This window comes from Dama dama, chromosome 13 (genome assembly GCF_033118175.1).
Source record: "Dama dama isolate Ldn47 chromosome 13, ASM3311817v1, whole genome shotgun sequence".
Taxonomy (NCBI): Eukaryota; Metazoa; Chordata; class Mammalia; order Artiodactyla; family Cervidae; genus Dama; species Dama dama.
Genome location: NC_083693.1, coordinates 36,106,026 through 36,131,017, shown reverse-complemented (window position 1 = coordinate 36,131,017; position 24,992 = coordinate 36,106,026). Strand labels below are relative to the sequence as shown.

The 24,992-nt window shown below is 55.0% G+C and overlaps 1 protein-coding gene and 1 long non-coding RNA gene across 2 annotated transcripts in view; one reads left to right on the top strand and one right to left on the bottom strand.

Annotated features, from left to right (window-relative positions):
- KLF13 (KLF transcription factor 13) overlaps positions 1–24,992 on the bottom strand; it is a 43,144-nt gene that overhangs the window by 7,310 nt on the left and 10,842 nt on the right. The gene's annotated exons all lie outside the window — the stretch shown is intronic.
- Positions 3,836–8,343, top strand: LOC133067871 (uncharacterized). The gene is made up of 2 exons (XR_009695423.1): positions 3,836–4,180; positions 4,575–8,343. It is a non-coding gene; the product is annotated as an uncharacterized LOC133067871 (long non-coding RNA).

Below are 24,992 nucleotides of genomic sequence, written 5' to 3'. Positions count from 1 at the left end.
GACTTTGTTTTGGGTAGAAGGGGGGTTCACAATCAAGCAGGCAAGCAAACCACTTCCCATCTGATAGTTACAAACAGCAGGAGGTCACAGTTCAGAGTCACAGGGAATTGATCCTGTGGGTGCAACATCTAACAGAAGACACTACTGAGTAAAAGAACAGAAAAAAATGGAGGAGAGGAAATTACCAAAGAAACAACAGAGTAGGATCTGTCAGCTGATGCGAAGAGCCAACTCACTGGAAAAGACCCTGATGCTGGGAAAGACTGAGGGCAGGAGGAAAACAGGGCAACAGAGGATGAGATGGTTGGATGGCATCATCAACTCAACAGATGTGAGTTTGAGCAAACTCCGGGAGATGGTGAAGGACAGGGAAGCCTACTGTGCTGCAGTTCATGGGGTTGTAAAGTGTCGGGCACTAATGAGCGACTGAATAACCACAGCAATCTCTTACAGTAAAAAAAGGAGACAGGAAACTAACATGGAAAGGGTTAGCATAGAGGTGGGCGGAGTAGTGAATAAAGGCTCCTGCCAAGAGTATCTGCAATGTTAGAACACCAGAAGAGACTGCAGAACTTACTTGAGAGAAAGGGGAGAAGCAGGTCATCCAAGAGGGAAAGAGTCTGGAACTGACAGCAGCCGTCTTCTAAGCCACACTAGATGACAGAGCAACAGATCCTCCCAAGAGTACCTCTCACACACTAGCAGAAATAAGAAGAAAAGGAGAAGCCAGGGAAGTGAGTGAACAATGAAGGGTCATCTCTGGACAGGAGTGAGGGAAGAGACCTGATGGGGCACTGGAGCTGTGGACCAGGAATCACACAGGGAGGTTTACAAGAAAGGGAGTTCCATACACCAGAGTATAGTCAAGAGGCTGAATGAATTTCAGGATGCAGTGAAAGCACATAGTATTCTTTGGTTAAAAGAAAAAAGAGGCAATTAGAAACTCCAGGAAAAACAGAAGGCATGCAAGAAAATTGTCTAAATTAGAAGTAAACTAAAATGCCAAACAAGGGGACTTCCCTGGTGGTCTAGTGGTTAAGACTCAGTGCTTCCACTGCAGGGAATGCAGGTTTGATCCCTGGTCAGGAAACTAAAATCCCACATGACACATAGCGAAAACGTTTTTAACTTAAAAAAAAAAAAAGTTCAAATTTCATTCTAGCAGAATTACAGCACACAGTTGTTATAAAGTACTTGGAAAGGTCCAGAACAGGATATGGTGGTGTCCTTTCACAGGACCAGTGCTGAGCCTCAAAGTGAGGCTCAGCCCCTCTTTCCACTGTGTACTGACTTAAGGCCTCAGACAAGTGCCTCACTGCCCGCCATGGGGTAAAGAGTGGCCCCACCAAAGATATATCCAAGTCCTTACCCCTGGAAGATGGCAATGTGACCTTATTTTGGAAAAATGTCTTTCCAGATACGATAAGGTACAGATCATGGGAAGAGATCACAAAGACTAGAAGAGAAGGAAAAGGACTCCAGAGAATGATGGGCCCATAAGCCAAGGGAGTCGGTATCTGGGGTGGCCACCAGACACAGAGGGAGAGAACTGACATTGCCGACACCTTGATTTCAGGCTGCTGCTCTCCACAGTGAGAGAGTACACTTCTGTTATGGGTGTTCAAGCTACCCAGTTTGTGGTAACTGGTTACAACAGCCACAGGAAATGAACACAGCGCCCCATCTTCATAGTGAGGTGGTGATTCTATAGGACTGCACTCAAGCAGCCTTTGGCACTGGGCCTGGTTCATGCCCAGTGATGACTCCTGAGATGCTGTTGTCACTTTTATCTATTATTCTTATCAACTAATCTTCTCATATTTGGCCTGCTTGGAGGAGCCAGGGGTGGGGGGCACAGAACCAATCCAAAGTCACACTCAGCCTTGTTTCCTAATAAGCCCGTGTCGTCACTGGGAGCTTGTCCTTTTCAGGGTCCTTCCGCTTGCAACTCTGGGAGGCTCCTTAGGTGGATATAATTAGAGAGGGTTGCATGATCCCAGGGCAGCAGGGAGGGGTGACATTCAACAGGACAGAGTGCTGGTGCCTGGCAGCTTGGTGGCAGCAGGTGGGAGGGTCCAGCATCACCACTCAGCCAGCCAGCAGCCCTCAGCCTGCCCAGGCATCAGCAGCATGACTCTTTTATGGGGTACAAACATAATGCTTGGCTCTGGGGACGTGGGTGTGATGCCGGCAGACAGAGCTCTCCCTGCTCCCTTCTCTATTCCTCCAGCAGCCTGTTCCCAGTGGCCAATAAGCCGGTCGGTCCATAGACAGACGGATAAACCATTCAGAAGTTATGATTCATGCTGGCAATGAGCGGCACTGGGTCTGGCTCAGCTGGCCTCTGAGTGGTGACATTCAAGTGGCACCCAGGAGGTGAACCAGAAGCATGGGGCAAAGGCAGCGTGGACGGGAGTCCTCCCCAACAGGGTTGTCCTCCCCAACAGCGCTGCTCACCCTTTTAGGAAGGGTGGGAGGGAGCTTTTGTTCACCTGAGTTATGTCCATCAACATTTATCACAGAAATTAAAACAAAAAATTTAAACTCAAGCACACATTCCAGTAGCTGTCAGAGGGGTGATGTCACCATACATCACACAGCCTCTGGGATATTCCACTGTATTCTTTTGAGAGAATAAAGAACAAATAATGTTACTGTTAGGAAAATAGTTCTGACCTTACGGCTCCCTGGAAGGGCCAGCCGTACCTGCAGGTGTCTCCGGGCCTCACTTTGAAAACCTCTGGAGGGTGGGGCTCCGGAGACTGGCCCCAGGTGGCATGGTGGCTGAGAGAGGGGTGTGTGTGTGTGTGTGTGTGTGTGTGTGTGTGTGTGTGTGGTGTACCCAGAGTCGGGCGGGAGGCCAGAGGGGTGGGTGGGGGTGTGTGTGTGTGTGTGTGTGGTGTACCCAGAGTCGGGCGGGAGGCCAGCAGGCCTAGGTCGGGCGGGAGGGGTCCACCCATGCACTAAGTAAAGCCAAGAGGAAACCAAGCTCAAGTTCTGCACCTGCCTCTTCGTAGAATGTAATCAAGACACAGGAGCGGTACCACGAGCTACCACCGGAGGGCGCTCGGCCCAGCGCAGAAAGGACTCAGACCCCAGACCCCTGAAGGGAGTCCAGGTCTCCTACAGCCTCCCTGCCCACCGCCCCAAACTTCAGAAGCCAGGAGGGCGGCAGGTGTGTGGGCCGAGGGGGGCCATAGGACAGGATGATGAGACCTTGTGAAGAGATGCAGGGTGACAGCAAAGGGACTGGATGCTCAGGGGGGAGGGAGGTAAACTGGAGGAGGGCCAGGGTCACAGTGACGGGCCTTGGAGACCCAAGGACTGGGGTAGGGGCCTGCCACGCTGGAGGAGTGGGTACCTGCCAGTGAATGCTAGGCCCCAAGGAGCCAGGACTGAGGGATGAGGTTAACGGTGGAGGCAGGTTGAGGACCTACGGGTGCTGATCCTTGGGGATGTAGTGTGGGGACGAGGTGGGGGGCCGGGCCTGGCGGTGTACAGTTGCGGGGAACACGGTCCCGCAGGGAGTGGGCCGTGGGGGTGGGGTAGGGGCACGCGGGGCGGGGGTTACATAAATGTTCCCTGGCGCCCTGCGAGGCAGCCGAGAGCGGTTGCCTCATCTTATCAGGGAACAGGGCGTCCCACACTCTTGCCCAAGCCGCAGGCCTGGGCGGGGACAGCGTGTTCTTTCTGAGAAGCCACAAGAGACCGGGCGGGAGCCCAGGGCTCTCCTCGCCCAACCCCCGCAACGGCGCCCCGCCCGGGGCCCGCCTCGCGCAGGTGCAGCCGCGCTCACTAGTGCGCATGCTCCGCTTGGACCGGTCCAGAGACCGCCTCTCGTTTGCCCTCCGTCAAGGGCGTGTGCTCCGTGTGACCTGACTCGGCCCATCCAGCCTCCGCCAAACTTGCCAGCCTCCGCAGCGTGAGGGAGGTACTGGCTCCAAGAGCAACTACGTCGTGGTTCTTTTCTGTGTGTGAGCCCCTGGTGGGCAGTTGAGGCAGTGGTAGTGCCCTGAGCCAGGACTGGCGCCGCGCCTGCAGACCTGGGCAGTGAGTGCTGGGCTCTACCGGCCCCAGCTCCGGGAAGCCTGGGGAAGGGAGAAGGGAGAAGTCTGACCTGGGGCCCAGGGACAGAAAAGCAGTGGTCCAGGGGTGCCCAGAACCACAAGAGCACACCTCGGTGAGCACACGGCATCCGTGCGGGTGTGTGGAGGATGATGGGGGAGGGGCAAGGCTGGTCCAGTCAGAGGGAGGCACAGGCAGAGGCCTTCATAGAGAAACAGCTGCTCCTAGGCTCCAGTTACTGGCTGCCAGCAAGCAGCCTGCCATTCATCAATAGATCGCTCCAATCTGTGGTCTCCGGCATGCGTCCGCTTCCAGTTCCTAACCTCAAAACGGCCACGTTCTTCACTCCCTGGAGGCCTGCTTTCCCTCCCACTCCGCGCATCTCGGCAGATGGCTGACCACTGAGGCCGATCAATTGCTAGCCTCCGAAGAAAGCCAGACCGGCAGCCTCAGGGTCAACAGAAACGCCTGTTCTCTGAGGGGGAAGCTGACTTTTCTATTTTTTTTAGGAGACCATTCGGCTCCTCTGCTGGTGACTTACAAACCCACATGGAGCTGACACTTGGATGCCTGTGTCCTGGGGAGTCCAGGCTGGAAGCTCTTACCCACCACTGTACAGGTGAGGGAGGTGAGGCCCTGGAGAGAGACCTGCCACCCGGTGGGATCCCCCTTGCCCTGGGACTCAGCGGGCAGAAGCAGTGATTTCTGCCTGGAAGCCGCCCCTGCAGAGGTCACAGCCTGCCCCTCTCCCGCACCTGCACTCCTGCTCATTTGTCTTGGCTGCATCTCACAGTAACTGTGAAGGTTTAGTGTGAGAACACACAGGTGTTCAGAGGAGATAGGTGGTTATCACGGGCGGAGCTCCTGGGAGCGTCCCTGGCTAGACACCAGCCAGTGTTCATTTCTGCTGAAACTGCCTGGCCCTGCCCGGGGTGCTCTCCTTCAGCAGTGCTGTGGTGCATGCATGTGGCTCATCACAAGTTCCTGTGCACTCTTGCACATGCCAGGGCTGGCAGCACATGAAGGGAGGAGGTACCTGGCTGGAGACTGCTACACACAGCCTGGGGGCTCGAGTTAAATAAGCAAATCTGCCTTCTGGAGACCCGTGCACCTCCATGTTTGTACAGTGGGTGCAGGTGTATTTTTTAAAAAATATGTATTTGGCTGTGTTGGGTCTTAGCTGCAGCCCGAGGGCTTGGCATGTGGGATCTTAGTTCCCAGACCAGGGATTGAACCTGTCCCCCCTGCATTGGACAGTGGATTCTTAACCACTAGACTCCCAAGGAACTCCCGATGCAGGTGTATTTTTAAAGTAGGCGTTCTGGGTTGTTGCTTTGCCTTGCTTTGTTTTGGAATAGGGTAATTTGGTCCTAAAATTCATGTAGAAAAATAAATAGAAATAGCAAAAAAAAAAAAAAAAAACCCTCTGAAAAATAATATTGAAGTGGGGGGACTGACCACCAGGTCTACCATGCCATTCATTGCACAGGCTGCTGACTGGCAGTTGAGCACAGCAGAAATGCCTGGACCAGATTCTAGGACCATGGAAATTATGAAGCAGAAAAGGACGGGTTCAAGGGATAGGGTCCAAAAATGTCAGGACAACTAACTAACAATTGCCTCTAGCTTCATACCGTAAACCAGGATAAACTCAGAAAGGGTCAAAGATTTAAATGGGAAAAGTAAAACCACAGATGTTTTAGGGGAAAACATAAGAGAACATTCCTTTTAAATGCTAGAAGTTCTTTCTATGAATCAAAATCTAGATGCCATAAAAGACTGATAAATTTGATTACAAATGTATAAAATACATCCCCATAAACAAAGTCACAAGGAAAGGCAAAAAATAAGTAACAAACTGAGGAAAATATATCCGTAGCTCTTGTTACAAAGGACTAATTTCCAATACCGGAAGAGATGACAGAAATTAAAAGGAAAACATAACACCCATTAGAAAAATGGGCGAGGGCTCTAACTGACAGTTCATAAACGGGAGGTACAGTGACTCTTGAACATCCAAAAAGATGCTCAATACTGCCCATCAGGAAACAGACAGAAGCAAAACCCCACAGACACTCCCCTTCTTACCTATCAGGGAGCTGAGATGCTGAGAGCTGGCACGCCCACTCTTTACTGATGGAAGTACATACTGCCACCAGCTCTGCAGAGGACAGCCTGGCAATGACTACTCAAATGACAGACCTGTGAATCCTTTGAACTCACAATGCAACCTGGGGGAGCTATCCTGCAGACTATACCCGCACACCTACAAAATGGGATGTGAGTGGCAGTGTGGCAAATGCCTCAAAACAACTCATGCTCTTCTAGGCTTTGTTACATACACTTAACAGACCCTCACACCACAGACTCCTATGAAGAAGGAGCTGAACAGTTTCTTTCTGAACTGAGATGGAAAGATCTCTGGGGGATGGCACTGAGAGAAAAGCGAGCTCCCAAGCAGGACGCTCAGTCTGGAGGCCAAGTTTCATGTGCGTGCAGATCTGCCTGGATCTGAGATGCTCCGGGTGGGCACCTGAGGACACAGGACCAGTAGTCGGTGGGGGCAGAGAGCTAGGCCCCTGGAGGACAAGGACTCGGAGAACCTGGGGGCAGAGAGCTAGGCCCCTGGAGGACAAGGACTCGGAGAACCTTCCTTGGAAAGGGACTTAAATGCCCTGGATTTTGAAACATACAATGTGTTTACCTAAAAATTAAAAACACAAATCCGAAGCAAACTCGGAAATGGCAGCCACAAATTCTACCTTTCTACAAGTTTCAGGGCAGGACTGGGACTCTACCCAGACTCCACAACCCCACTCACACTGCAAATGACTGGATGGAGGCCTCTCCCTGATAAACAGTGTGACAGACCTGGTATGGCTTAAAAGACAGCAGAGACGCATTCCAACAGCAGCAGACCTGGGGCTGTAATCATGCCTGGAGGCCCCCCAGGTTCCTGCCATAAAAGTCTCTCTGTCCACTCTCCTACGATGGACCATTTAGCACCAGCCTGGGTGGATGCGGCAAGCACCGGCTGCCACCCATCCTCCTCTTGCAACCCAGGAGAGTTCATCCCACTGCAAGGATGAAAACCCCAAGTTCAAGGCAGGAGAACAGGAGTCCTCTGCCAGGGCCAGGAAAGAGGGAGGGACTGGGTGTCCTGTGCAGGCTCCTGGGAAAGGCTTTCCTCCTGGACCAAAAAAGACAGGATGAGGGCAGGGCATATGTGGGATGGGGGAGCAGGAATGGCATGGAAAAGCCTCTGAGGCTAGGTGGGGGAGACCTTGGGGTGACGATAGTCACCAGTAGCTGCAAAGAGGTCCTTGCAGACTCCCATGGGGGCCAGACTGCTCCTTGATACAGATGAGTCCTTGGCCAAGCTGGGGCCCCACACTACCCCCGCCCCCAAAAAGCCAGCTCTATGTGGTCAGCAGGGCCACCAGGGCCCCGGGGAGAGGGCCTGGCCCAGGGGGCGGGGCACGCCACCCCCTCCTCTCAGGCAGAGGCTATGCAAGCACTCTGGCCCTACTTCCTCTTCCTGTGTCCCCTCCCCCAGCCCTCAGGTTCCTCCCCCTGTGCCTCCAGGGTGGGCCTCGAAGGCAGGGAACCAGTCCCTATGGTGCATGGGCGTGGGTGCGCTATTCAGGACTGCACCCACTCCAAGAGGCAGGTGGGTGCAGTATGAACCATCTGTAAGATGGGACCCGAGGTCAAATGTCAGAATGGCCTCACCCAGCTCACACGAGGGGATGGCGTGTCAGGAATTCCTCCCTCCCTACTATGGATCAGGCTCGACTATGGCCAGCCACCCATGCTGACCTTGGCCACTAACATCTGGGGTGACAGCAGGAGAGGAACCCTGGAAGCTACCGCCCATCATCCAGACAGCCTGGGGAGCCACACCTGCCCCAGTACAGAGTCACAAGGCCCCCCTCGGCTCCTCAGGGTAGGGCTGGCAGACCCCCAACCCCCGGCAAGGGCGTCCCTGTCAGCACCCACCATGCCAAAGGAGCCAGGCCGCTCTCTTCCCTGAGAGGCTGGCCTGCCTGTCTTCAAGGCCTGAGCACCCAGAGGCTGCACCCTCAAAACCTGAGCCTGGGCTCTGCCTCTAGGCCTGGTGCCTACAGCCGGCCTATTCCAGGGACAAGAAGTAGGCCATTTCCCTTAGAGAAAAAAAGTCATGAGGCTCGAACAGAACAAAGCCAAACGGTGGACTTTTCAGAGCTGATTTCATAAAACAAGTAAATCAGAATAAAAACAAGTAAGCCATTTATTTCACTATCGTCTGAAAATGCTTTTGGTTTTTGAGGGAGCAAAAAAAAAAAATCCTGTCACTGACCTACTTCTGCTACAACAGTTGGGAGACACAGAGGACCTACCCAAGATGCTCAGGAAGGAGCCCAGGTCACCAGACTCGCCAGTGTCTGGCTGGCCTGGGCCACATGGGGTAGTTACACCCGATTCTGTTTGTTGGAGCAGACTCTAGCATCGCCCTGCCACAAGCCTGGGTGCTAGTCAGCACATCAGGCTGCACACACGGAGTGGGAGGCCACCCGCTGCCCCCCCCCCCCCCCCCGCCCCAACTCCCCTGGCCTTCTCCCTCCCTGAAGATATCCATGCTGTCTGGGGAGAAGTGCCCTCCTGGGAGCCTTCCAGATCCAGGGACAAAGGCTGGCCCTTCTCCACACACCCTGCCTGGCCCTCTGCCTTTCTCTGGCCCAGCCTGGAGCAGGTTTCCAAGGGACCTGGGCCAGGAAGGAGGGCAGAAGCCACGCTGCAGCCCCCACTCCCGGCACTGTCCCCAGAAGCCTTGGGCTGGGGTGCCCCCTTCCTCTATGGCTTAGCAGGGGACTGACGCTGAGGATGGCCAGTGAGAACTGCCTCAAGGTGGCACTCCTTGGAGTCACCCCCCAAGGTCACCACAAGCAGGATTCATGTGTTGGGTGGGGCAGGTAGGTGTGGGGCAAGCCTGGCTGTCTCTCTGATGCTCTCACAAACCACAGAGGTGATCCACTCACACACTTTTGTCCCCACTGGCCAACCAGGAACACAGACCCCTGAGCAGTCAGCCCCACTGTCCCGTGTGTGGGGGAGACGCATGTGCCCCAGAGCTGCCATTGCAGGGAGGACCCACAGCTATCTGGGGTGACCTCATCCTGCCATCCCTACTGTTTTCAGCTGCATTGCTTTCTACAGTCAGAACGCAACACAATGGTGATGTACACACACATTTACACTTATCTACATGTGTTTGCGTGCTCAGCCGCTCAGTCGTGTCTGACTCTTTGCCACTGTATGGACTGTAGCCAGCCAGGCTCCTCTGTCCATGAAATTCTCCAGGCTAGAATACTGGAGTGGGTTGCCATTTCCTCCTCCAGGGGATCTTCGTAACCCAGAGATCCAACCCAGGTCTTCTCCATTTCCAGTATTGCAGGCAGATTCTTAACCCACTGAACCACAGGGGATCAACAAACTTAACAGAGATATTTCAGACTTGGGCCTGTCTCCGTGGAAGCCAGCATCCAGGCCTCTGCTGAGGGAGCAGTGCTCACTGACACGCATGGGTGCACATGCCTGTGGCGGTCAGAAGGACTACACACCAAGCATTTCGGAAAGGTCTTTTTCCTGCTTTTGCTAAGGGTTTCAAAACACATTTGAAAACTTCTGTACCCAAGGTCCCCTTTCTAACAGCGAGAATAAAATACCAATGGTTCCTGCCAGCAGGCGGCCAGCAGCCACTCCAAACAAGGGTTTGAGGCCATCTCTGTCACACACACACAGTCGACTCACATCCCCCTACTTTTCCTGAAGGGACAGGCAAGGTGATGTGTGTCGCCTCCCCCGCTCCCCCAAATGCTTCCAGACCCCAGACTGCTCCACACAGGGGATCTCCTCCAGGGGACGTAATGCCATGAACAACTCATGTGAGCTGAACCCCAAGAACAGATGATTCCATCTCTTTGCTGTCTGTTCTGGTGGTCACATCACTAACTGCCTCCAAAGGGAACCCACCAGTGTCTTCCCTGAGCTGAGGGGAGCAGCCCCGTTAAGGCCCGGCCCTCTCCCGGCCATCTCAGGAGAATCCTCCCACCTCAGGAGCACTGTGCCGTCAACAGCCTGTCTGGGAGTCTGTGATTGGTGGCACCCCAATCCAGACAGCCCGGGAATCACATTTCAGTCAGTTTCATTGGAGATCTTCTCAAACACTCCAGAAAGGTGAGGATACGAGTTTAGGATCCACAAGTAAAGACCCAGCTTTACTCATTTGATAAAAATATTCTTCATGTAAGACTAATCAAAAACAAAGTGGGACTGGGGCTTCCCTGGTGGTCCAGTGGTTACGAGTCCGCCTGCCAATACAAGGGACACGTGCTCAATCCCAGGTCCAGGAAGATCCCACATGCTGTGGCGCACCTAAGCCCGTGACTCACAGTTACTGAGCCTGTGTGCCTAGAGCCTGTGCTCCATAACAAGAGAAGCCTCCGCTTGCCGCAACTAGAGAAAACCCACTCACAGCAATGAAGACCCTAGTGCACCCCCGAAAGTAAATAAAAATTAAACGTGAGTAAAGGGAACTCATATCCAAAATATATAAAGAATTTTAAAATCTCAACAATAAGCAAACACTTGATTGTATAATAATACCGATGACAGACCCAAACTCAACTATCAAAGATGCACAGATGGCAAATGCTATGTGAAAAGTGCTCAATATCATTTGTCATCAAGGAAACAAAAGTAAAACAAGAGGATGGCACCCTACACAAGTGTGTGTGTGTTTAGTCGTGTCCGACTCTTTGCAACCCCCACGGACCGTAGCCCTCCAGGCTCCTCTGTCCATGGCAATTCTCCAGGCAAGAATACTGGAGTGGGTTGCCATGCCCTTCTCCAGGGGATCTTCCTGCATATCTTATGTCTTCTGCATTGGCAGGTGGGTTCTTGACCACTAGCCCCATCTGGGAAGCCCATACACAAGTGAGAGCAGCTAAAATCCAAAAAAACTGACCCTGCTGGTGGAGCAGCTGAAACTCTTGTTTGCTGCTGGTGACAATGCAACGTGGGATGGTCATTTTACAAGATGGCTGGGAAGTTTCTTAAGAAGTTAAACACAGACTCACTAGACAAGGCAGCAGTCCCACTCCTAGGCATTCATAAGGGAATTCACCATCAGCCAACACTGGCAGTCAGCACTTTCTGTGGGTGAGGGGGTGAACATGAGCTACGTCCACACAGTGGAGCACAATTCAGCCACAAAACAGAAGGAACTACTGGTTCCCGCACACCCAAGTGAATGCATCTGAAATACATCTTGCTACAAAGAAGAAGCTAGACCCCTAAGTCTATACATTGTATGACTACTCATGTGACATTCTGTCAAAGGCAAAACTGTAAGGACAGAAAATGCACCAGGGGTTGGAGGGCTGTGGCTGACCACAGAGCTTAATTTTTAGGGTGATGAAACTCTTCTGCCTGGTACTGGGAGGGTGGTTACAGACTCTCTGCTTTGCCAAAACCTATAGACTGGACTTCACCAAGAAATGTACTGGAATGTTTGCAAATGCTTAGCCTGGAGAGAAGGCTGCAGATCCCAGGATGGGGACTGGCTGGGACAGTAGACACCAGCCATATTACAAACACATGACATGGTATCTGGGTGGGTGGGGAGACAGGGACAGGGAAGAGGGAAGAAGCCTGGACCTCAACAGATCTCCAGCTTCTTAGAGGAGAATCCAGGGCAGACCATCCCAAAGTGCTTCACATGTGCTCTAGGGCTGAACAAACAAGTGGATGCAAGGCAGGGGAGGGAGCCTAGGTCTTGCTGTCAGAGAGGCAACAGCCTCTGGACCAGGGGAGGCAGTGAGTCCTTCCTGGGGGTGGGGGTGGGGGAGGGATGCCTCCAAATCTGAGATGGTGTGAACTCATGCTCAGTCCTGTGTTCACACAGAGAGCTAAGTGAGTGAAGACTGTGGGCGAGGACACATCCTGGCTCTGTCCACCAGGAAGAGCAAGAAGCAGTGACACCCCCAAGAACAAGGAACACCTGCAGCACCTAGATCTTGGTCTCTAAATACCACTTTACAACAAACATAAATGGGGATCCTTGGAGACATGGCTCACTCTGGGACTGGAGTGGTAAACATACAAGATGAGCCAGAAGCAGCTTGTAATGCCAGACAGTGAAGAAGTGCACAGAAGTCAGCATGACAGGGGCAAGGGACCCAGAAACCAACCTGACCTGGCCCTGGCCAAGGCTGGAATGTTTGAGTAACAAAGTATATACCAGCTGTCGCTCTCCTACTGATTAAAGTGACTAGAAGAACCCTTCTAGGAAACGGCAGCCCACTCCGGTATTCTTGCCTGGGAAATCCCATGGACAGAGTCTGAGCCTGGAGGGCTACAGTCCATGGGGTTGCAAAGAGTCAGACATGAGTGACTAAGCACAGAAGGGCACTTCTCCTCTATGGGGTTTTTCCCCCAAAGCCATAAACCCAGTCTCACTCCAAGAAAAACATCAGACAAATGCAAACTGAGGGACATTCTACACAATCCCTGGCCACCACCCCTCACAATGGTCAAGGTCAAGGGAAACAAGGAAAGTCTGGGAACCTGTCCCAGTCGAGAGAAGCCCAGGAGAGCTGACTACTATAGTAGTCAGACAGCGAATTACAGAAAACTCTGCAGTCACATTGTGGGATCATGACAGCACTGACCATGCGGCTTCTTTCTAACTTTTATTCTGTATTAGACTATGGCTGATTAACAACATTGTGATAGTTTCAGGTGGACAACAAAGGGACTCAGCTGTAACATATACATGTATGCATTCTCACCCAAATTCCCCTCTCATCCAGGCTACCTGGCTTATTTCTGAGAAGTCAGTCAGTTCTTCTTAGATAGTGCAAAGGGCTAACACAGCCCCATTTGTTGGGGAAAAAAATAAATGCTGGTGAAAGTGAGAGATTTCCAAGGTTCCTCAGATGTGTGAGGAGGACTGGCTCACACAGTGGCTGCCTTTGCCAGCCAGATACTTCCCTGCTGAATGCGTGCCCATTCCAGGGATGAATGTGCAGGAACTGTCCAGTGGTGACTGTGGTAGAGACAGCCAAGTGCCCAATATCCCAGCACCTGCCACCTGGGTCTTTTTTTTTCTAGATGACATGACTTTAGCTTCTGTAGCAACAATGCACCAGGGGAAAATGCTTCCTGCCCGACTCCCTTGCAGCTACAATGGGCTTTGGGAACTGATTCTGCCCAATTTGCTGTAGTTGTTAAGTCACTTTAAGTCATGTCCCACTCTTTGTGACCCCATGGACTGCAGCAGGCCAGGCTTCCCTGTCCTTCACTATCTCCCTGAGTTTGGTCAAACTCATGTCCATTCAGTTAGTCATGCCATTCAACCATTTCATTTTCTGTCACCCCCTTCTCCTCCTGCCCTCAATCTTTCCCAGCATCAGGGTCTTTTCCAGTGAGTTGGCTCTTTGCATCAGGTGGCCAAAGTATTGGCGCTTCAGCTTTGGCATCAGTCCTTTCAATGAATATTCAGGGTTGATTTCTGGTGATTGAGTTCTAATTAAACCACTGGGTGCATTTTCATGACAGAGGTGGCTATATGCACTCTGCCTTTCACACTTGGCTGGACCATGTCCTCCCTACATGGACTGAGTCCTCCCCACCCACAATGTGGGTTCCAACATTGCAGGACCACCAGAGTCACACCATCACTGGCCTCAGGGGCAGCACTCTCCTCTCCCTGAATGGCTGCCTCCTTATGCACCCTGAGAAGACTTCTGGCTGGGGCTCTAGCTGTCCCTCCTGGATAACATCTCTGGACAAGAGTAGAAGGAGGGCCCTAGCTGACCAGCTGGACACTGCGGCCCAAGGCAGCAGTGGCGCCTGTGAGGGGAAGGGGTTGTGCTGCCCAGTGGTGTGGCAGGTACACCCCCAGGCAGCTCCCAGCCTCTGGGCAGAATCACCACTGGCCAACAGACACATGAGAAGAACCTCTGATGTGCGTGGGCAGGCAGGCCAGAGGAAAAAGGCAGCCTGGTGGATGCAGAGGTGAGGAGAAGCAACTCCCAGAGCTGTCACTGGTGCTCAGAGGTAAGATATGACATCTGTGAAGCAAAAACAGGATGTTCCTTAAAGAGAAGAGACCCAGAAACTGAGTCTGAAAGCAAAGACACACAATACGGGGATATGGCAGAGATTAAAATCCAATCTCAGAGTTGTCAGAGAACATGGAGACAGCACCACAGACAAAGAGCAAAAGATGAGAAAATGGATGACAAGAAGGCAAAGGTAAGAAAAGGAAAGATCCAGTTATGGAGCCCAGACAGCTGCAGGACAGAGGGGTGGGCTGTCACCCGGGGTGGGCAAGAGTGAGGCCAAATTCAGGAAGAGAGCCTATTGGGGGGGATGGGGGTGGGGGGGGTGCACCAGGTGCACTCTCCCCCCCAGTAGAGACCCCTGACAAAAACCACACCCACAGTTCCAAGGACAGGGGAGCGTGTCAGGTACCAGGAGTCGAGTGGCCTCGACCTTGCCAGAAACCACAGCAAAGGCCCAAGACTGCAAAGCAAGGCCCCCTCAAATCCCAAGCTGACTAGGAGACCCAGGACCAGACATCCAGCCCAGAGGACTCAGGTGCGAGGCCAGGAGCAAAACACTGCAGACACACAGGTCTACAGAAACAGCCTCCTGAGCCTTTCTAGGCTCCACTGAGGAGCAGAGGCTCCAAGAAACAGGGCCTAGATGGCGGCAGGTCCCAGGACAGCAGCACCACCAGTCCAGAGCCTCAAGGAGCTGAAGAGGCCCCCAGAGGACAGGCTGCATGTCCCACCCTGTGGGGAGAGCCACGAGGGGACGAGGGGGCAAGGGGACGAAGCAGTAATAGCAGCGCTGAGAAAACCAGGCAGAAGGGCAACTTTATTATTTTTTATTTTTTTACCTTCTTTCTCAGAAGGGCAACTTTAGTTCTCAGGAAAAGAAACGTGAGCAATACCTGCAGCCTGCATCTCTTAGTCCTGAACACCTCTGAAGGTGAGCGGGTTAACACCCCAAACTGTGACCTGGAAGTGGGGCAAGGTGGTCACCACCAAAGAGGCCACATGGCTGCCTCTGGATGGGTCACAGCCAGAACATGGATGCAGGCCTCGGGTCCTGCCTGCTGCCCCCCCGAGTGACTCTGATAATACTGGAAGGACAGGTCCAGCATTCCTGGCAGCCCAGCCTTTCCTCGGAGAGTTGCTGTGCTGGCCTCATCACCCGTCTGCAAAAGTCATAGAGGACACCAGGTGGGTGGACGCGGTGCCTGCCCCGCCCCACCAGAAAATATCCCTGCCAGCCCGCATCACCCCACGAGCTCTCGGCTGTTTCAGTCATTGCTCCTGATTTCTGTAAAACTCTGTGTCCAGAGCAGCTCTGACAGTGTGCTTGTCTTGGGAGCTGCTTGCTCCCCCCATGCAGCTCTGTCAGTGGGTGTGGGGTTGGGGGGCTCCCCACTCCCCAGCTCTGTGGTCACCGGAGGATGGGGGGCTTTGGGCTTCTGTGTCTTTATTCCATCTTACTGAGCACTACTCTAGCCCAAGACATGCCAGACTCTGGTCTCCAAGTCGGGGCCCTGACATGTTAGGGGTGCCTGGAGACCCTGCAGAGAATCAAAGGCTGAAGGCTCTGCTCTCTCCTCCAGCAGGCCTGGCTCAGAGGCCAACCTGCTCACTGGACCCCGTCCTTCCTCCAGTGCCTGAGGCCTACTTGCCACACCCGAGGCTTGGGCTTTGGTTAGCGGCTCCAGCTCCGCCCTATGGAGGCCAGGGTGGCGGCCTACAGGCTGGGCGGGAGCCCTGGCGCTGGGGCGGGGGTTGAGCCTTCCCTGCCAAGCGCCACATGGGCCCCTGGATTGTACGAGCCCCCTCGGTCCGGAAGTGGGGAGTGCTATGGAGTTGCTGTCTCCAGGGGTCCAAGAGCCAGGTCAGGTCATGGGGGAGGGGGACTTCCCAGAAAGAGCCTGGTTTCTGTTTAAAAGGAGAAACAGACTCAGAAGAGTCCTCCTCCTCTTCCTCACATCCAAGCCCTGTGGATGCAGGATCCCCACCAAAAGGACCTGGGGGTCCTACTGCAGGCCCCGGCCACCCCCGCTTGCGGCCAGATGGCTGTGGGAACTCTGGCCGCAGACACCGCCCCCCTTCCAGGCGCTATTCTTGGTGTGTGTCTCCCTTTGGGGGGGAGGATGAGGGTGGAAATGATCAGAAGCTAAAATTAGCAAACGGCAAACAATTGAGGCCAGGGAACTGAGGTCGGCTGAGGATAACGGTTTTGTTTTCTGTGGCCCTGAGGTGGTTTGAGCAATAAAGGGAATTGAAAATGAAAACAAATCTGGACGCCACCCAAGCCCTGCTGGGACCAGCCAGACAGGGGGCACCCGGGGGTGGGCGGCCAGATGACAGTGCCCAGCCTGGCCCCTCCTGGGGCTCCCCTCCTCCCGCCCACAGGGACTTCCTGCTGCTGCCGCCCTGTGAGCTGGCCTTTTCTCTCACGGCCGCAGGGATGGCCTCCCTGGCACTAGCCTGGCTGACTTCTGCTCCAGGGAGGGCTGGCATAAACCCCTGTGACTATGCCCTGAAGCCAGGCCTACGAGCCCCTGCCCTGGTTCCATGGGGAATGCCGGTGACACACGAGGAAACCAGGCCCAAGGGTCTGTGACATGCTGGGTCACACGGTTGGGCAGGCAGAGGCCCTCAGCACACAGGCATGGCTGGGAGGAGGGCGCTGTGACTCCTGACTGCCCTGAGAGGGGCCGGCTGCACAGTGGCTGCAGACAGACAAGGGAGGGGGCCCGGCCTTGTTGCCGCTTGGTGGACAGGGAGGTCTGCTCCCCTAGAAGTCATGCCCAGCGCTCCTAGGAAGGGGGAAGTAAAGCCCCCCTTCGCTCCTAACAGTGCTCAGCTTGGCCTGGAACACAGAGGCCATGGGGTGGTTGTGGCCCCAAGGATAGGGCGCCCATTCCCAAGTCAGAGTGGCTGCTGGAGGCACTTCCCCGGGGCCAGCCCAGGGCCATGAGCTTGAGGCACCACAGGTGACTCCACCACCACACGTGTGCACATTTCAGTCCTTGAAGCCGCCACAGGGTGAGTGCTGGCCCACACCTAGCCAGGCTGGCCTAGACCCACACTCGCCCAGCACTGACCTCAGTGCCATTTACATCTCCGGAAACTGACCAGGGCTCGGCTGGCTGCCACCTGGGCCACCAGGTCTACATGTACAGAGCAGGGAGCCTGGGTAATTCGAGGGGTGGAACTGGAGTCCAGGTGGAGGGTCTCCTGTGGAGACCAGTGCTGAGAAGAGATAGAGAGTTGTGGGTGTGGCCTGAGTCAATGATGAACACAGCTTCCATGGCCGCTTCCCAGGGCCAGGAGATCTCGGCGTCCGAGGTCAAACCACATGCCCTCCAGCCCTGAGGGCCCAGAGGTGGGGTGTACAGCAGAGCAGTCTGAGGTGCCTGGGGCAAAGAGCAAGTCTGGGGCCTTCCCTACCAGCCAGCTTAGCTCACTGCAAAGTCCCTGGACATCTAAGAGCACCCTTCTTCCTGCCAGGGTGCTGGGCTGGGTGCTCTCATGCATCACTGGTAGGGTCACTCATTCTTCCTTTCTAGAAGGCAATCTGCCCCTAAGTGCGCATTCCTGTGCTTGCTCCCAGGATGATAACAAGGACAAGCCCACCATGGGTGACAGTCAGTCACAGGCTTTCCAGGAAAGCAAGTCACTGGAGGTATCACAGCCCGCAACCCAGGGCCTAGTAAGGACACGAGGGACGAAGAGACGAGGATGCGCAGGGCAACCATGAGAAGCCAGGTCCAGGGGCCTGCTGGCACTTCGGAGACGTGACCACCACAGAATGTCACAGTGGGAAAGGGCCGAACGTAAAATGCCTTTATGGGACGATCCCACGTTTCATGTTAAAATAGATACAGGCAGACGTGTTAACACAGTGTCTCGTGGGAGGTGGGATTAAAGTTACTGCTTTTCCTTTTTTTCTCTTAATGCTTTTCCATTTCCCAAATCCTCTTTCATGAACACACTTGGCTTTTATAATCAGAAATAAAAACAAGTGCAATGCGCTGAAATCACAGTTTCCAGTAAAGCTACTTCTTACAAGAAAGAGGAACACATCTGACCCAGTCCCAGAGCACCAGCAGCAAGTCATAAGTGGATGGAGCACACATTCTCCAACTGTCGATGGGACCCGACTCAGAAGCTGCCCTCGGGTTCACAGATGGTGGGCCTGGGTCATCTGAAAAGACACGTCTTTCCGGGAGATGCTGTGGAGTTTCTCCGCTTGGCTGTCCACCATCCCCAGTCTTGGAAAAGAGACCTAAAGGTGAGGACAGAGCCAGACAACTGCTCTGAAGACGTAAAATTGGGTATCACATAATCTCTTTTTTGAGTTTTTCTATATTTTCCAAAATTGTTTGCAGTTAATGTATCATTTTCAATAAAAACGTGTGTGTGCACACGCATGTGCACATGCCACGTGTGGCCCTCCTCTTCTCAGAGAGCATCAGGCTGGGCTGACACAGCCAGACCTTGGGCTCTGCTGTCACTTGAGCACAAAGCCAAGTCAGAGGTGATAGAAGGGGCTGCCAGCTGCTCCCATTTATGTCCATCGTGTCCTTGTCTCTTTTCTCAACTGGACCCTTCCGTGGGCAGCCTGCCATCCTGCCACGTCCTGTGCATTTTCCACTTTCCTCCATCAGCAGGAAACCTAGGGTTTGGGTCCTGTCTTCAGAAATAGACGAGGGGCACCCAGAAAGAGTAGGAAGAAGCTGCCAGAGCCTTCCTTCCTCCTGTGCATTCTTCCAAAGATACCCTTGGAAGGGAGGGGTATGCATTCAGCCCTGGGGCCCAGCCCTGGGGGACATGAAGGGCATTGTGACACCCGCTTCTCCTTTCTTCTTCCCTTGCCTCCAGAGTCACCCAGCCCTTCCCTCAGGGCCCCCATCCACTCTGCTGATGAAGACCCCCACAAGACTCCCCCTTCCCACCACCCCTTCTTGGCTCCTGGATGCCCACACCCTGAGCCTGGCTCTCATCACCAAGGCAACGCCCCTCCGGCCCAGACTTGCCTCTGGACTACCCCCCAGGGACGGGGCAGTGCCTCTCTGCTCCCACAACCCCACAGTCCAAACTCAAGCCCCCTACCCCCGCCTTACAGGAGACTGGTTCACAGCTTTGGAAAGACCCGCCTTTCCCCTCTCCCCACCCACAAGTGCCAGGAAGTGCACTTCCCAAACCGCCATCAGCCCAGCAAGGTCTAGGCACAGGGGCCAGTGCCCATGACCCTGGCCTCCCAGGTGGACCCCAGAGTGGGCCGCAGGAGCCTTCTCCTCAGGAGCCTTGGTGCCGCCAGCGGAGCTCCAGGGGGTTGCCTGTGATGCTGGGGGAGGGGGACACCAAACCCCAGCTCCATGCCTCCCTGGCCAGTTTCTCAGCCTCCAAGTAATCATACCTACTGAGCACGAAGCCTGTCACAGATGCCCCAGGTCAGCAGTGTCCGTGACGGGAGGCGCCAACCCATCCCCGCCCAGGGTCTCAGTATGGCCTCATGGCGGTGACACCCCCAGCCAGGCAGGTGCTGCCCAGCAGGGACATCAGCCCCGCTCAGCTTCCCCACTTTCCAGACTCCATCCACTCCTCACCCTCCCCCAGTGCCTCCTTTCACCCCCAAGGGTCCCGTCACCATGCACGTGCACAGGGCCCCATGGTCGGGGAGGGAGGATGTTGGGGGGGTGCAGGCCTCCCTCACCAGCAGGAGCCCGGGCCTTTGCGGCACTCAAGACAGCAAAGACCCCCCTGCCCTGGCACCGTCCTGTGGGGCACACCCCACACAGGTGGCTTTATACTTGGATCCGTGTGTGCCACTGGCCAGGCCAGCCCCTAGCTTCAGCCCTGTTGCCTTGACCTTGGCTACAGTGTGGCTGGGACCCCACTGCCTGAGGACGTGGGACCTCACATGACTTCTGACCGGCCCACTCTGCCCCTCGGTGTAGTTGGGTTCTCAGCGCTGCCTCCTCCAGACCCGTCACCCTAGCCAAGTCTGTGAAGGCCTGGGAGGACGCAGATCCCCAGCCCAGAAGCATCTTCCCAAGACCACAGGCCCCAACCCCCCGGCCTGGCCCCAAGGATCGGTGAACCCCACTCATGGCCTCGGGGGTTGAAGCCTGTCATCTGGGTGTCTGCTGTGTGGAGGCGGGAGCCTGCCCAGCCTTGGGGAGGCTAGCACTGTCCTCCAGGGGTATGGAGAGCTCTGGGCCACAGCCCCTCTCACCACCCCCAACCCCTGCCCTGACAGCTGTCCTTTAGGCTCTTTTCTGTCCTGGAATCCACTGAGATATTGTTGACAGAAAGACTCTACTGCTTTTAGGGGAAAAAAAAAATCCATAAGCCTCTAAACCAGGATTCGTTCTCCACATTCTTAGGACAGATCCTGTGATGACCGGGTTTGGCCCCAGGGAGGGGTGGAAGGACAGCCCAGGCCTCCCTGAGCTCTCCCTGTAGACCTCTGGAAACAGGCCCCCCAGCCTAGGCTCCCGAGTGCGGGGTGACTCCCTACAAGCTAGGCCCATGTCGGTGGGGCAGGGGTAGGCCACCCGAACAGCCGAGCGCCCGGCTGTTCCCAGTTCCCAGCGCCCCAGCACCCCTGGCTGGACTCAGGGACACGTTTTGACCCTGGCCTGATAACTGGGGTGAGGGTGGTGATGAAGACGCTCAGGAGACCATTTTGCTGACCCGCCAGCCCTGCCGCACATATGAAAGGGGGGACCAAAAAAAAAAAAAAAAAGAAAGGGGGGACCAGAGGTCAGCACAGACTGGTCCCGTATGCAGAGGAGGGAGGGGGTGAGGCCAGCCTCCAGACAGAAGTGATAGGCTCCAGGCACAGTGGATGGGGGCCCCTGAGGGATGGATGACTCCAGCCTCCAAGAAGATGGAGAAGCAGACACCTCTCCCCTCCCCAAGTGATTCAGGAACTGGGACCAGGAGACAGCAGACCCAGCCTGGGAGCCAAGGCGCCCTCTGGCCACCTGACCCAGGGTTTGCAAGACTCCATCCTCCATGGGGTTCACGGGGCCACCATCTGAGCCTGCAAACCAGAGTGTGTCCCAGGACCTGGCTGGCCAGCTCCCAGAAGCTCTGAACTGTGTGAGCAGTAAATGGTTCCCAGTTGTTTCCTGTGCTGAGAAATCGTACCCTAACACAAGAAACCCGGTTGGCATCACTGTGGCCCAGGGTGCTGCTGACGCAAGGAGCTTCCCGCTTTGGGCCCGCAGAAGGTTGGACCCCACTTGGCCTCCTTACCACCTCCAAGCAGGCGAGCATCCCGAGGGCGGAGGAAGGGGCGGGGCCGTGCAGGTACAGGGCTGCTGGAGGCATCTGGCTCGGGGACCTCACACACCGACAGCCTGGTCACTCAGCATCCTCCTCTGTCCAGCGACCCCATGGAACAGCCCCTGTCCCACCTGGACGCCCACAAATGTTCTCTGAAACAACTAGATGCAGGACGTCCTAGAGGACACACAGGTGCCCAGGTGCCCAGGTGTCACTCGGCACAGAGGTGCTCCTTCCACGTGGCCCCTCAGACCGCACAGGAAGCACCTCGATGCCAAACACACTGATGCGAGGGCGAGAGCCTCGAGGAGAAGGACAGAACTGTGGTTCTGCAGCTGATGAGCTGGCCTCAACAAGTTCCCACACTTCCCTCTAGGACACAACTCTTGAATCTGCAAACAGAGAACTGCAGCCCCAAAAGAGAGAAGAAAGTGGAGAAAATCCCCAGATTGCCGGAGTCCATGAGAACAGTCACTGCGGAAAACACCCCGGGTGCTGCTCAGACCCAGGGCTCAGGAAATCCGTGGTCCTGAGGGGCTCCCCTGGCCGTGGGGACAGAGCCCTCCACCTGAAGGGGCCACGGCCACTGCCAACGAGACCTCTGTCCTTCCAACTGAAGAGGCTGCGGTTTACAAGGGGGCCTCCCCAAGGCGAGCCCCTCTCCCAACACGGCCAGCTTCTGGAAGTCCCACCCAGAGGGCCTGTCCATCCAGGTGGAGTGCCCTGGCAGGACTGGCACTGCTACTTATCACCTTGAGATGGTCAAGACCAGTGATACCCAGCAGCAGGGAGGCGGAAGATGCCACCCCTGCTCCCACCCCTGGCCCAGGCGTGTTCAGAGCTGCTCTGGGGATGGGGACCTGGGCTTCTACCTCAAGGCTCCAGTTCGGCGGCTCCTGTCCTACAGTGTGTGGTCAGGGCTGAGTGCCTGGTAACCAGTAACCAGTGAGGCTCACCTGCGGGGGTGCCACTCCTCAGCCTGAGCACAGACTCTGGGTAGCACATCTCCATAGCAACAGGATCTCCACTGCCTTTCTGTGGCCCGGAATGGATGGAGGGGCCCTTGACAGACCCAAGCTGAGGTTGGGACACAGCTCACCCACACGATGAGCCCTGGGGTGGTTCTGGGAGGCTGTGACACACGAGCTGGGACCTACTTCAAAAAGTCATTCTAAGTCATCCGTCTCTCCTCAAAAGAGAAGTTAGCAAAAACGTCTGTTAATTCAGGTACCCAAAAGCAATGCAGCAGTGAGGGGAATCCTGCTCTCATGGGGTAGACACACACACACACTTATAGACACACATGTACTTGTGGACACATACACACTCATAGACACACACACACTAGCAGACACTTGTAGACATACATGCACTCATACACACACTTGCACACACACATGAGCTCATAGACACACACACTCACAGACACACACACACACCCCCTACACCACGTGCCTTGTGCACGCTCTCAGGGGTCAGTGGTCAGCACGGCCCAACCTGCTGCCCAGTTGAGAACCTGGAGCCAAGCTCCATCTGTTCTCCCTCCCAGGCCAACACCGCACCACACTTTGCGTCCATTAAAACGACAGCACGTAATCAGACAAAAAACCTTTCCTCTGATGAAAACAAAGCGTTGAGAGGCTCTTGACCAAGGTTACTAAGACACAACGCATGTGCAGTGACGCTTCTGTGGGGCTGGAACCAAAGATATAGCAACAACGTGGCTCCAAGTCCACAGCCCAGATGGTCAGGACTTACAGATGGCAGGACCCCCAAAACACTGTCCCTGCAACCCCAAGAGCCGCCTCTGTAGGGAGCTGCTTTTCATGCAGGAAAGCTAGGGGTGGGGGGCCCACGAGGCAGCCCTGTCTTGTGCTGAGGGAAGGGAGCCAAGAGGCCTGCATACCCACTACAAAGACTGGCCCTGGACACAGGCCTGGCCCGACTCTGTAGACGGCCACGTGGGTCTGCTCTATGCATGATAAAACCAACAAGGTCAGGCTCCTTGCAGATTCACCTGGCACCTCCTCAGTGGGGGTGGATGGAGCAGGGCAGTGCCAGGTCAAGGGAGAGGCCCGTAGGAGAGCCTGTCACTGAGTGTCACCGGCGAGGTGCCCCCTCCTGGCCAGACTCTCTCGAGCCCAGGGATACCCAGCCCAGCCACCTCTGAGAGCAGCAAGGTTTAAGAGCAAACACTAAAGTACACCTTGTGTCAAGGTGTACATGAGCTCCTATCTTGGCCTCCCAGGAGAGCCTGGCATCTGGGGGGTGGGGGGGAAGGCACTGTTTGGGCTTAGACAGACTTCTGGACGCATGTTATGGGGCTCTGAACACCCTGAGATGAGAGAGGTATCTCCCCGAATCTCCCCAGGGAGCTTCATCAACCCCAAAGTCAACACAGTCCTTGGGCAGTGCTGAAGTAAGCACTCGCGGGCCAGGACCTGGCCATAGCACACCCCCGCCCCTTCCCTGGCCATGACAGGGCCTCTCCACGGTTTAAAACAAAAAGCCTATGAATCATGGGAAGAAACATGCCTCCTATAAAAGGAATATAAATGTTTATTAAGAAATTCTAGGAACCAGGTCAGGCATCTTGGTATCTTAGTCACTCCAGCTAATTAAAGGGAAAAAAAAAAAAAATCAAAATAGAAGCCCATCCCAGAAACTTGAGACAATGAGAGCTTCTCTCACCACAAGCACTCTGAGCCCTGGCTCAGCCGGTTGCCAAGGCAACCCAGTGTTTACCTCTCCCTCCCCTGTGTAGGAGGATGCTGACCATTGACTGGGAACAGCTAGGCTGCCACCTCCAACACCTCACAGGAAAGGCCGCCTGGGTGTCCCCAGGGGCCCAGAAGACTGAGGAGGAAGCTACAGCCCCACCCCAGCCCTCTGCCACTCTCCCAGGCTGAGCCAGGCCCCAGCACAAAGGGAGGGCTTCTCCAGCGTCCTGGGCCTGCTCCCCAGTGCACCCACCCGCCTCTGCCCAGGACTGGAATGCTTGGTAGTGTGCATAGATCCCAGGTTGGGGGAAAGGAAGGGCTGGAGGAGGTGAAGGAAAGGGAGGAGAGAAAGTAGGAGGAAACGTGAGGACCAGGCTGGACTTGCTGCTTAGCTCAGGTCAGCCACAGCCAGACCCCCATACCAGGCTGCTGGCCCAGACCAGGGCAGAACAGCCCAGAACAAGTGACCTACTGCCGCTCAGGGAGTCACACCCTCCAGCACAGCTCCAGGATCCCTGCTGCCCCTGCAGCCACTCTGGACACACTGTGCCTTCCCCAGACTCCTGCAGGGTGATGCTGGGCGTGATGACACACCTGCTGTAGCCGGAGCCACCTGGCCAGAGGCCTCCTGACAGGCTTCCTTCCAAAGAAACAACTGCCCTGAGCTTCGGCAGGAGGCTGACCACATTCACACACATAAGCATGCACAGCACGTGCACACATGCGTGTCAGTGTCTATCTCCCAAGGCCCTGTGCAGAGCTGAACACATGATGGGAGGAGCTGAACATGGAAGAAGTTAAGACAACTAGGTCACAAGTTAGGGAG